Raw genomic sequence first — 12821 nt, forward strand, 5'->3', positions numbered from 1 at the left:
CCCCACCCTACACTCCTCCTGAGCCCCAAGAGTTGCAGCTAGGGCTGCTGCAGGAGACCCAGTCCGGGAGGGGGAAATGGGCCCCACCCGAGCAACCGGCCCCAGGCAAGGGAACACTCCCCAACCATAGGTTATCGAGCCTCTGAGGCCCACTGGGCCACCAGATGGAGATGGGCACCAACCACACCATCACTGGCCTTTTCCCCACAAACGCCCCCTTCTCTGGCACTATAATTCAGCTCGAGATAAGGAGAGGCTCAAAGTCTATTGCCAGACCTTTTTGGCAGGTCCCAAAGCAGCTGCCAAATGGCCCACTAACATGTTAGACAGGAACCAGAGGAAAGCCCAGCAGCTTATCTTGAATGGTTGCAGGAGGCTTTCAGATGTTACACTCCGTATGATCCAGAAGCACCAAAGACAGAGGAAACTCTGATTTTTTTTGAGACAGGGTTTCCCTGTAGTTTCTAGAGCCTGTCCTGGATCTAGCTTTTGTAGACTAGGTTGGCCTTGAACTCAGAGATCTGCCTGCCTCTGCCTCCTGAGTGCTGGGATTATAATTTTTGTATCTGTAAACCAGGCAGCTTGTGATATTAGGAATAAACGTCTAAAGATAGATAGGCTAGGGGAAAGAAGTATTAGAGATTTAATGATGGTGGCTGAGAGGGTTTTCTATACAAGGAAGAGTGCAGAGGAGAAAGAGATTAAAAAGCAAAGACGACGGAGAAAAGCCTCGCTCCGGTGCTGGAGACTCAACAGGAGAGTCACTGCCAGAAATTGGCCAAATTCCTGGTTGCAGCAAACAGAAACCAGACTGCTCAGACGGGATAATGAAATGGACCACTGCCAGGTCCAAAGGTGGATAAAAACCAATGTGCCTTCTGTAGGGAGGGGGACATTGGGCCAGAGAATGCCCTAAAAAGCAACGGCAGGGCCGGGCGGTGGTGGCGCACGCCTTTAATCCCAGGCAGAGGCAGGCGGATCTCTGTGAGTTCGAGGCCAGCCTGGTCTACAAGAGCTAGTTCCAGGACAGGCTCTAAAAAAGCTGCAGAGAAACCCTGTCTCGAAAAACAAAAACAAAAACAAAAACAAAAAAAACAAAACAAAACAAAAAAAAGCAACGGCAGGCTACAGTACTGAAAACAGCCTGGTACTGGCATAAGAACAGACAGGAGGACCAATGGAACTGAATAGAAGATCCGGATATCTGGGGGTTGGAGAGATGGCTCAGAGGTTAACCTTAAGAGCACTCCCTGGCTGTTCTTCCAGAGGTCCTGAGTTCAATTCCCAGCAACCACATGGTGGCTCACAACCATCTGTAGTGATATCTGGCGCCCTCTTCTGGCATGAGGGCATACATGGAGGCAGAATGTTATATACATAATAAATAAATCTTTAAAAAAAGCTTCTGTAAAACAAAGAACACAGTCAACAAGACAAAATGACAGCCTACAGAATGGGAAAAGATCTTCACTAACCCCAGATCAGAGAGGTCTGATCTCCAAAATATACAAAGAACTTAAGAAATTGGACACCAAAAGAACACATAATCCAATAAAAACAATGGAGTACAGACCTAAACAGAGAACTCTCAACAGAGGAATCTAAAATGCCTGGAAGACACATAAGGAAATGTTCAACATCCTTAGTCATCAGAGAAATGTAAATCAAAACAACTCTGAGATTCCATTTTACACCTGTAAGAATAAGATCAAAAACACTGATGACAACTTATGCTGAGAGGTTGTGGGGAAAAGGGAACACTTCTGCATTGCTGATGGGAATGCAGGCTGGTATAACCCCTTTGGATGTCAGTATGGTGATTTCTCAGAAAATTAGGAAACAACCTCCCTCAAGACCCAGTAATACCACTTTTGGGTATATATCCAAAGGGTGCTCAATCGTGCCACAAGGACATGTGCTCAACTATGTTCATAGCAGCATTGTTTGTCATAGCCAGAACCTGGAAACAACCTAAATGCCCCTTGACCAAGGAGTGGATAAGGAAAATGTGGTACATTTACACAGTGGAGTACTACACAGCAGAAAAAAATAACAACAGCTTGAATTTTGCAGGAAAACCGATGGATCTAGAAAACATTATTTTGAGTGAGGTAACCCAGACCCAGAAAGACAATTATCACATGTACTCACTCATAGGTGGTTTTTAAACATAAAGTAAAGAAAGCCAGCCTACAAACCACAATCCCAGAGAACCTAGACAACAATGAGGACACTTACAGAGATCTAATCTACATGGGAAGTAGGAATCATAAAAAGACAAGATCTCCTGAGTAAATTGGGAGCATGGGGACCTTGGGCGAGGATTGAAGGGGGAGGGGAGAGGCAGGGAGGGGAGCAGAGAAAAATGTAGAGCTCAATAAATATCAATAAGAATGTATTTAAAAAGCAATGGCAACGTGCCTACTGTAAAGAAGGCCACTCGATCAGAGAATGCACTAGAAAAATTAAAAACCAGCCGGGCAGGCCAAGGTTCTGCAACTGGATGTGGACAGTGATTAGGAGGTCAGGGTTCGGCTCCCCTCCCCGCACCAGGGTAACCCTAGGACTGGAGGGGAAAGATCAACTTCATGGTTGACACTGGAGCAGAAAAGTCTGTTTTACTAAAGCCTGAAGGACCTTTGTCTGGTAAACAAACCTCGGTACAAGAGGTCATTGGGACTAAGCCATTTCCATGGACTGCCCAAGGAACAGTAGATTTGGGAATGGGACAGGTAACCCATTCATTTCTGGTGATACCAGCATGTCTCTATCCCCTCCTGGGCCGAGATGTACTCACAAAAATGAAACTTCAAATCCATTTCTCAGACAAGGGGGCTAAGCTGCATCAATAAGATAGGAAACCAGTCCAGATTTTTGTTACAAATGTCTTAACTGAGGAATACAGTCTCCACCAGGAACTGCCAGTAAAGGAACCACACACAAGTGATTACTGGCCAACACAGGACTTGAGAGAGGTAAACAGAAGGTGGTAGACATGTACCCCACAGTACCTAATTTTTACACCTTGCTTAGCACACTGCCCTTATATCGGCAATGGTATCCAGTCCTGGATCTAAAAGATGCATTTTTCAGTCTGCCTCTAGTTCCCCAAAACCACATGTATTTTGCCTCCCAATGGCAAGACCCAGAGACTGGGGTCAGAGGTCAACTGACTTGGACTTGGCTGACACAAGGCTTCAAAAACTCTTCTAAGGGCCGGGCGGTGGTGGCGCACGCCTTTAATCCCAGCACCTGGGAGGCAGGGGCAGGTGGATCTTTGTGAGGTCTACAAGAACTAGTTCCAGGACAGGCTCCAAAGCTACAGAGAAATCCTGTCTCGAAAAAACCAAAAAAAAAAAAAAAAAAAAAAAAAAACCTCTCCTACAATCTTTGATGAGACTCTACAGAACCCAAAATCCAGATGTAAGTCTGTTGCAGCAGTGGCTGGTCTGCTGGTAGCAGCTGCTGATAAGGAGGCTTGCCTGAGGGGGACAGAAAACCTGCTGTAACCCTTGGAAGCCTGGGTGACAGAGCTCCAGCAAAGAAGGCCCAGATCTGCCAACCAGTGGCTCTCAGACACCCGCTAGGAAACTGTGCTAAAGATCTCCTCCCGACTGGGGCACTGCTGGGTTCTGCTGCCTCTGGACTCCTGGGTTTGCTAAAATAGCTAAGCCCCTATATGATGAGGGATTCTCCTCTGTATGCTGTGAATACTATTGGTTAACAAAGAAACTCCTTTTTTTTTCGAGACAGGGTTCCCTGTGTAACAGTCCTAGCTGTCCTGGAACTAGCTCTTGTAGACCAGGCTGGCCTTGAACTCACAGGGATTCACCTGCCTCTGCCTCCCGGGTGCTGGGATTAAAGGTGTGTGCCACCTTTAAAAGAAACTGCTTTTAGCCTATAGCAGAGCAGGTCAGAAGAGAACTAGGCAGGGAAAACTCAACTGATTGCTGGGAGAAAGAAGGTGGAGTCAGGGAGAAGCCATGGAGCCACTGCCTGAGACAGATGCAAGCCACCAGCTGGAACCTTGCTGGTAGGCCATGATCCTCATGGTAAAATATAAAATAATGAAAATTGGTTAATTCTAGATGTAAGAGCTAGCTAGCAATATGATTAAGTGATTGGCCAAGAAGTGGTTTAAATAATATAGTTTCTGTGTGGTTATTTTGGGGCTGAACAGCCGGGAACAAACAAGCGGCCTTCATACAACAAATTGGCACCAATGTGGTCGACTAAAATCCTCTTAAAACCTGAGCGAGTTTGGGAAGGAATTCTAGGTGAAACAAACAAAAAACAACAAAAAATGGCTTTAATGCCACGGCTCCTTTAAGAGAGGTTTTCTCGATTCAGGGGCAGCAGAAAAGAAGCCGCATGGTTTTGAACCGGCAGCTTTCTGGGCCATGCTGCCAGCGCAAACTCTGGCTTTTTCAGGAGGCCGAGCATTTAAATGGGGTTTGTGGGCAGTGTGCTGCAAGTTACTTGGTGGCAGCATGGGCCAGCTGGTTACCAGAGTTGAGGTGGTAAGGAAATGAAGCAGCCTTCCTACAACACCTGTACAAGGCAACCAAAGACAAACTGGACTTTTTCTGGACAGAGGATAGGCAGGGGGCATTTGACATTCTAAAGCAGAGACTCTTGGAGGCCCCAGCACTTGGGCTGCTGGTGTGAGTAAGCCTTTTTACCTGTTCGTAGATGAGCTCAAGGGAATATCCAAAGGTGTGCTCACCCAGACTGTGGGGCCACGGAAGAGACCAGTGGCCTATATGTCCAAAAAGCTGGACCCGGAGGCTGCAGGATGGCCCCCTTGCCTCTGCTGGTTACAGATGCTGATAAACTGACTTTGGGACAAAAATCTGACTATCGCCACCCCACACGCACTGGACCGATGGCAGCCCTGCTCCTTAACCCCGCTAGAACAATGTTCCAGGTCCCGACAGCTCCGAAAGCAGCCATGTTGCTGCCAGACTCTGACCTTGAAGCGCTGCTCCAGACTGCTCTGGAATCTCGGCCCAAGCACACAGCACTCAGCCCAAAGGACACTCGGTTGCTAGATGCAGAAGCGACTTGGTTTAAGGATAAAAGCAGTTTCGTACAGAACAGACTAAGGTATGAGAGAGCCGCAGCGACCACAACAGATAAAGTAGCCTGGGCAGAGCCATTGCCAGCGGGAACCTCTACCCAGAGACCTGAGCTAACAGCACTAACCAAGGCTTTAAAGCTGGGACACGAAATCAAATTAACAATTATACAGGCACCGCTATGCCTTTGCAACAGCCCACACACATGAGGCTATATATAAAGAAAGGGGCCTCCAGACTGCAAAAGGAAAGACTATTAAAAATAAGACTGAGGAACTGGAGAGATGGCTCAGTGGTTAAGAGCATTGCCTGCTCTTCCAAAGGTCCTGAGTTCAATTCCCAGCAACCATATGGTGGCTGACAACCATCTGAAATGAGGACTGGTGCCCTCCTCTGGCCAGCAGGCATACACACAGATGGAATATTGTATACATAATAAATAAATAAATAAATAAATAAATAAGGAAGACTGAGATCTTGGACCTTCTAAGGGCCCTATGGGGGCCCCAAAAGATAGCTATTATACACTGCCCTGGCCATCCAACAGGAGATGGACTGATACAAAAAAGGAAACAATTTGGCTGACAGGGTGCCTAAAGAGGTGGTAATGACTCCCATCCTGACGCCAGTCCTGGAAGACCCCAGGCCACCAGCCTTGTCAAAGGAGCCAATGTACATGCAGTCTTCCTAAGGCACAACAGAAGTGAATTGTTTTGAAGTGTGATGCAGGAGTGGGACATGGTGGCTTATACCTTCAATCTGGAAGCAGAAGCAGGTGTAGCTCTGAGTTCGAGGTCAGCCTGGTCTACAGAGCGAGATACAGGACAGCTAGGGCTACACAGAGAAACCCTGTCTCCAGAGAAAAAAGAAAGACAGAAGGAAGGAAGGGAGGGAGGGAGGGAGGGAGGAGAGAGAGAGAGAGAGAGAGAGAGAGAGAGAGAGAGAGAGAGAGAGAGAGAGAGAGAAGGAAATGAGGGAGGAAGAGAGAGAGAGAGAGAGAGAGAGAGAGAGAGAGAGAGAGAGAGAGGAAAGACGTGTGGTATGGGGAGAGCCTGGGGTTGTGGGTATGGATCCCTAGACACAGTATCTTTAAAAAAAGAGTAAAGAAAAATAAAATGAAAGAAAAATGACATTTTTGGCTTCCTTTGGTAAGTTGGAAATCAGATTGGAGGGGTTTCTAGTTGCCATCCCGCTTCTTGCCAACAGGGGTCGCCGCAGCCTGCAGAACGACGAGGGTGGGTCTGAGCCCGGGTAAGGCAGCCCTGAGAGCAGGGAAACGCCTATTATGATGGGGCAGGTACTGGACGGGGTTAGGAGCTCAGGGTCAACCTTGAAAGCGTGAGACTAGCCTGAGCTACAGAGACTGCCACAAACAAATGTCATCTCAAGCAGTTGCTCCCACCTGTAATCTCAGCACTCTGGAGGCTGAGGCAGGATGATTATCAGGCTGGCTAACAGTAAGACAGACTGCGGTTGGGGGGGGGGGGTGCAGGGGGTTACAATCAGAAAATATCGTGTCTACACGTGGAGGGCAATAGGGAGCCAAGCGAGACTGTGGGAGAGGGCGCGAGGAGCCACAGGAATTCAAGGTGACTTGAAGTGAGGGCACACCCAGAGCTGAGTCATGTGACCTGCCTGCCCCTCCGCAGGCAGTGCCAAGCCTGCTTTTTTTTTTTTTGCCTCTGATTTTTTTTTAAAAATTTATTTATTATGTATATAGTGTTCTGGACACCAGATCTCATTATAGATGGGTGTGAGCCATCATGTGGTTGATGGGAATTAAACTCAGGACCTCCGGAACAACAGTCACTTCTTTTGACCTCCGAGCCATCTCTCCAGCCCCTACCTCTGATTGTTTTGAGACAGGGCTTCATTTAGCCCAGGCTGGCCTCCAATATGCTATATAGCTGAAGATAACCCAAATCCTGATCCTCCTGCCTCCATCTCCCCTGTGTTGGGGACAGGCAGGTACAGGGGACAGAGCCCAGGTCTTAACACATACTGGACTAAGCTATCTACAGCTCATGAGTCATCTTTGTTTGTTTGTTTGTTTACAGGGCTGAGGATAGAACCGCTGGCATAGCCAAGTGCACACACAGCAATCACTCCATCCTGAGTCAAGAGTCTCAAAACATTATTATATTTTTTATTATTGTACGATGCTGCTCATTCCGAGGTCAGAAGACCTTGCAAGGAGTGGGTTGTGGGAATCGAACAAGGGTCCTCAGGCTTGATGGGGGAACGCCTGTCATCTCTAGCCTTCTCTTCCACTAGTCTCTTACCTGTGTGTCTACTTCTGTCCCCAGCTCATGCCCCTGGACTACTGTCCCTACTGTCTGGTCTATGCCCACCCTGAGATCCCTCCTGAGAATACAGGAGTCGGGGTGGGGCTGGGAGCAGCAGCCCCAGAGTGACAATGACAGGCCTCCCTAAAACTCTTGCTCCAGAGTCCACACCCCAAGGGACGCCGAGTCCCAAGGAGCTGCCCCCAATCTCAACACAGTTCTGCTTCACTTTCTCCTAAAAGCAGAAAACATGGTTATGGAAAACTGAGAGGGAGGGTGTGTCCAACTGGAAGGAAAACCAGGTTTGGTGGCACACACCGTCAGTCACAGCACTTAGGATGCAGAGGCAGGAGGATCTCTGTAAATCAGAGGCCAGTCTAGTCTACATCAAGAGTTACAAGGCTAGCCAGGGCTATCTTTAAAAAATAAAATAAAAATGTAAGTAAAAAGCCATTTCTTCCTTTATAACCTCTCGGGTGGCACACTTCTGTCACCCAGCACGCTGGAAACTGAGGCAGGAGGATTGCTGTGAATTCGAGGCTAGTCTTCAAGTAGCCTCAGGCTACCTGGAGTACATAGTAACACCCTGTCTCAGAACAATAAAACAAAAAACAAACAGTAATTTTTTTTCTAACCAAGACAAAATGTTTTCAAACCTCCTGTCTCCACGAAGACTGAGCTGTTTAGCTGTGGCAAGTGCCGACTTCCTTCAGAAGGTTCCCACCTAAGCAAACAACTCAGGCTGAACTGATTGTTTTCCATTTCGAGAGGGGGGGTGGGGAGCGTCCGTCCGTGAGGATCCTGAGCCGGGCTGCCGAGGGACGAGGGATGAGGACACAGCATAAGCGAAGTTTCCTGTGACCATGACAGATTGTTCTCCGGAAAATCACAGAGCGGTCAGTCCCCCCGGGAATGAGGCTGACCTGGCAGGGTCTCTTCCCTCCTTGAGGGACAACCTGGCCAGGACCTCAGGCAGAAGGGCTGCATGTATACAGCTCTGCTGGGATCACCAGAGACACTGTGGCAGCTGTGGCAGTGAGAGACAGGAGGGTTGACTGGACAGATTGGTTTGTAGGTCTTTCCCCACTGAAAGAAAGTAAAGGAGGTGCTGCCAAGAGCCATGACTGCCACAAGGCTGAGAACCCACACAGAAAGGCAAAAGGTTCCGTGGACCTGGGAGGCAGGCCGAGCAGCTGAGTGGCAGTGGAGTCTGGGCTTCCATCCCCAGCCTCTGGATGACTTGAGTTCAGGCCTCAGGAGCCACGTGGTGGAAGCAGAGACTCAGTTCCTGAAAGTTGTCCTCTGAGCTCCATGCACTAAGTAAGGAAATGGAAGCATTGGGGTTTTTAAAACAGACAAGAAAGAAAAAAGAATCTTAAAGACATAAAACTAAGCAAAAATATTTAAAATTAATAAATTTAATATTTAATATCATTAATAAATTTAAATATTTATTTTTTTCCTACCTAAAGAAATAAATCTTGCAAGGCAGTGCTGGCGCACACCTTTAATCCCAGCACTGTGGAGACAGAAGCAGGTGGATCTCAGAGAGTTCAAGGCCAGCTGGTCTGCAGAGCTAGTTCCTGGACAGCCAGGGCTACACAGAAAAACCCTGTCTTGAAAAACCAATCAATCAATCAAACAAACAAACAAATCTAAGGAGGGGCTGGAGAGGTGGCTCAGCAATTAAGAGAACTGGCTGTTCCCACAGAGGACCCAGGGTATAGTCCCCAGCAATGTACCTTCCAGCCTCTGAGAGCATTGGACACGCATACACACACACACACACACACACACACACACACACGCACCTGTTACTGCAGTAGTCTCTTTTGAGAGGGCCAGGGAGCAGGACGAGAGCCATGACAGGTTTCTAACGCCCCCCCCCGCCAGGGACCAGGGGCAACCAATCTGAGGGTGCCCCACAGGTGGTGGCCAACAAACAATCAATCCTATAACAACCCCTAAACTGTCTAAAGCCATCAGTTCATCAGCCCCCAGACTAATCTCTCCTCCCTGGAATTCCCCTAGCCCAGTTTAAAAGGGGTTTAAAGGAGACTGGGTTTCTCTCAGGCCACCATGCGCCACGGCAATGTTGGAACTAATAAAAAGTTCTTGTTATTGCACACGTGACTGTTGGTCTTTTCTTGGGGGCTTCTCTCGAACCCTAACACCTATAGTAGCCTGTGATACATGAAGACTTGCTTCAAAAATGAATCAAAACTGTGAGATTGGATTATCAATGTGGAAGGAAAATAACATTTTGATCTTGATAGAAATGACGTTAGGAGCTTGGCGGTGGTGGCACATGCCTTTAATCTCAGCACTCGGGAGGCAGAGGCAGGCGAATCTCTGTGAGTTTGAGGCCAGCCTGGTCTACAAGAGCTAGTGCCAGGATAGGCTCCAAAGCTACAGAGAAACCCTGTCTCGAAAAAAACAAAAACAAACAAACAAACAAACAAAAAACAAAAAAGAAAAGAAACGAAGTTAGTATGTGTGTTTAAAATGTACCAATTGCCCAACGTGCCAACACATGGCCACCATCGGGGTCAAGGGTGGTTTTCTGATTTTCTGAGCATTTACAGTTTCCTTGCCTGACTTTATTTATTTTATTATTTTATGTGGATGGGTGTTTTGTCAGTATATGTATATCATCTCTGTATCACATGTGTTCAGAGCCTGTGGAAGCTAGAAGGTATTGGATCCCTTGGAACTGGAGTTACAGAAGGTTTTGAGCTGCCATCTGGGTGCTCGGTATCAAACCCAGGTCCTCTGCGAGAGCCAGGGCTCGTAACCAGGAGTCAGTTCTCCAGCCCTCAGCTCCATGTTTGTGGTGCTATCGCTGTTGCTTGTTTTTTTGAGACAAGGTTTCTCGGTGTAGTCCTGGCTGTCCTGGAACTCACTCTGTAGACCAGGCTGGCCTTGAACTCAGAGATCCACCTGCCTCTGCCTCCCGAGTGCTGGGATCAAAGGTGTGCACCACCACCATGAGGCACAACTCTATTTAACACATTTTATGTGTTTATTTGTGTATGGTGAGCGCTCACACACGCCACAGCACCCGTCTGGAGGCAGAGGACCACATGGTCCCGGGAGTAAAACTCATACTGTCAGGCTGGGCAGCAGGCACCTTTGCCACGGAGCCACCTCACTGGCCCTCAGCTGACTTTATCATAGTAAACGCACACACAGCAGCTCCCACACATCACACGACACTGGGAACTCTTCCAGAACCGAGCCTAGGCTGCCTGCTGCCTGAGCACTCGCAGGATCCTTGTTACACACATCCCACCCATCGTTGTCGCTGTCCTCTGTGCTTAGGGACAGTGCTTGCCATTGCCTCTCAGCCTGGCATCATGTGACAGCCAGAAGCCATATCATGAGCGTTTCACTCTCAGAGCCTACAAAAGTTCCACCACTTAGTGATTCTGAAATTCTTATCATTTGATTTCATGTGTCTGGGTATTTTGCCTGCATGTGTGATTGTGTACACATGTGTGCATGGTACCCTCAGAGGTCAGAGATAGACATCAGATCCCTGGGGACAAGAGGTTCGGATGGCGATGAGCCGTTGTGTGGGTGCTGGGATTCGAACCCAGGTCCTCTGAACTGATGCGGCACCCTCCAGCTGTCTCCCAGTTTATTAAGGCTGAATGTGCATCTGGCCCTGTAGGAAAGCCTTGGAAACTAGTTATGTCGGGTGCTGGGAAGATGGCTTTGTGGATGAAGAACCTGCAAGAAGGTGGAAGCAGAGAACTGACCGCACAGATTTGTCCTCAGTATTCACGCTGACTGGGGCACCCAAGACACATCATAGACAATAGCGATTAAAAAGAGACTAGATGTGCGGGGATCAGTTGGGAGTGTGCTCGGTTGGCGTGGGCAAGGCCCTGAGATCTATGTGCACCACCCATATATCAGGGGTGGTGCACACCCATCCTCCCAGCACCTGGGAGCTGGAGGCAGAAGGGTCAGGAGTTTCAGGCCATCCTGAGCTACAAAGCTGCTTGGAGGTCAGCCTAGGCTACATGAGACCCCTCTTAAAGGGAGCAAAAAACTGACCTCTGTAAACAGGATAAAAGCAGAATTTCAGGGGAGGAAGTAAGTTTTTTTGGGTCACATGACAGCCAGGTGGCAAGCCAGACTCCAACTTGACACCAAACTGTGGCCCCTGTCTGCCTGGCCAACCTGGAGCCATGACTGGTTGGGCCCCAGCTGCAGCCCCCAGTACCACTGGCCCCACCCCCATGGCTGGTCAGGAAGAATCAGGAATTACCGGGTGGCTGCAAAGGCCAAAGGTCACATAGGGTTTCCTGTCTACCCCTGGGAACTTCCTCCTTCCCAACCCCACACCCGCCTGCCAAGCTCCTTCCCTATCCCACCCCTTCCCAGGCTTCAGGACCCAGGCAACCTTCCCCCTGTTGGACCCCACAGCTACCACCTAGCCAGCTCCTTGTCCCTTGCCCCAACAGGTTAGGGCTGCCCTGAGGCAGGGACAGCAGGCAGTGGGGTAAGCAGGTAAAGATTTCAGAAAAGTCTCCCAGAGCTTTGAGGGGCACCCTCAAAGTCCTTTTCTCTGTGACCCTGAATTCTCATGTCTTTGTCTGGGAGTTGTCCCACAGAGACCCTAGACCCTCCTCATGGAACCCCATCTACCAACAAGGCTCCCCGCCACCTCCTGGGACCCTGAAATCACAGCAGGCCAGAAACATAAGAATACTCTAGTCAAAGAGGGGGAAACTGAGGCACAGATTGGAGCAACCCTTGTCAGAGTTCACAGAGGTCTCTCTCCCCGTTCCCCACTCCAAGATCCTGCTCTCCTACTTCGGATCCCACAGATATTTTTGGAGTGTTGGGGGGAGTCTAGGCAGGGCCTCCACCCCTGAGCCACGCCCCAGCCCCTCCATGTGGAAGTCTAGGCAGGAGTTCTAATGCTGGACCAAGTCCTATCCCTAGAGCACTCCGGGGACACCTATGTGTGCGTGCTGGCGGATGGCTGAGTATTTGTGGGAGGTGGTACCACTGTCCACCAAGAATCAGGCCTCTGTGAGGCTCCTCTGTGGAATAATTGAGCACCTACTGTTGCCCATAATGGAAACCGTCCCCGGGGCTCCTGGGTGGGAACTCACCCTTTGCCTTGGGTCCCAAACTCCTGGTGTGGGGGTGCCTGAGAGCTGCCCCATGGTTGACTGTTGTGATTCGTGGGACTTGACCCGGAGCACCTTGGTGACCAGGGCATGTTTGAACCCAGCCTGCCACAGATTAACGACTGGGCCACCGGGCCAGTCTCTTGTCACAGCTGTGCCTCAGCTTCCTCTTCCACGTAATGGGCCTAAGCACGGGCTATGACTGAGAAATAGTCCCAAGTGCAGAGTCCATCACCTGGCCGACCTAATTCGGGGTGTCGGTGGTGGAAACTGAGGCCGGGCCAGGCGGAGGAAGCCAGTCCAGCCACCCA

This window comes from Arvicola amphibius, chromosome 4 (assembly GCF_903992535.2).
Source record: "Arvicola amphibius chromosome 4, mArvAmp1.2, whole genome shotgun sequence".
NCBI classification, from domain to species: domain Eukaryota; kingdom Metazoa; phylum Chordata; class Mammalia; order Rodentia; family Cricetidae; genus Arvicola; species Arvicola amphibius.